The sequence below is a fragment of the Nerophis ophidion genome, linkage group LG09, assembly GCF_033978795.1.
Source record: "Nerophis ophidion isolate RoL-2023_Sa linkage group LG09, RoL_Noph_v1.0, whole genome shotgun sequence".
NCBI lineage: Eukaryota > Metazoa > Chordata > Actinopteri > Syngnathiformes > Syngnathidae > Nerophis > Nerophis ophidion.
The window spans coordinates 59,273,131-59,274,230 of NC_084619.1; positions in this window are offsets into that span (position 1 = coordinate 59,273,131).

Consider the following 1,100-nt stretch of genomic DNA (forward strand, 5'->3'; position numbering starts at 1 on the left):
TTGCCACACATGAGGACGAGAGGAATGATGATGAGGAGGATGTGAAGGAACAGTACAAACACACACACACACACACACACACACACACACACACACACACACACACACACACACACACACACACACACACACACAAAAAACCTTGAACATTTTTTTCATATCATGTGCGATACGAGCAGTCCTGCAGAGTGTTTACTTGTGTGTGATACCATGTGCGATACAAGCAGTCCTGCGGCGTGTTTACTTGTCTGTGACATCATGTGCAATACAAGCAGTCCTGCAGAGTTTTTACTTGTGTGTGATATCATGTGCAATGCAAGCAGTCCTGCAGAGTTTTTACTTGTGTGTGATATCATATGCGATGCAAGCAGTCCTGCAGAGTTTTTACTTGTGTGTGATATCATGTGCGATGCAAGCAGTCCTGCAGAGTTTTTACTTGTGTAGGATATCATGTGCGATGCAAGCAGTCCTGCGCCGTGTTTACTTGTCTGTGACATCATGTGCGATACAAGCAGTCCTGAGAGCATGTTAACTTGTGTCTGACATGTGCGGTACCAGCAGTCCTGAAGCATATTAACTTTTGTGTGACATCATGTGCGATACGATCAGTCCTGATTTATGTTAACTTTTGTGTGATATCGTGCGGCGTGTTTTATTGTGTGTGAAATAATGTGTGATACAAGCAATCATGCAGAGTGTTTAATTGTGTCTGATATCATGTGTGATACAAGCATTCCTGAAGCATGGCAACTTGTGTGTGATATCATGTGCGATACAAGCATTCCTGAAGCATGTTAACTTGTGTGTGATATCATGTGCGATACCAGCAGTCCTGATTTATGTTAACTTTTGTGTGATATCATGTGGCGTGTTTGTGTGTGAAATAATGCGTGATACAAGCAATCAGGCAGAGTGTTTACTTGTGTGTGATATAATGTGCGATACAAGCAGTCCTGAAGCATGTCAACTTGTGTGTGACATGTGCGATACCAGCAGTCGTGAAGCGTGTTAACTTTTGTGTGATATAATGTGGGATACAAGCAGTCCTGCGGCATGTTTACTTGTGTGTGAAATTATGTGGGATACAAGCAGTAATGCAG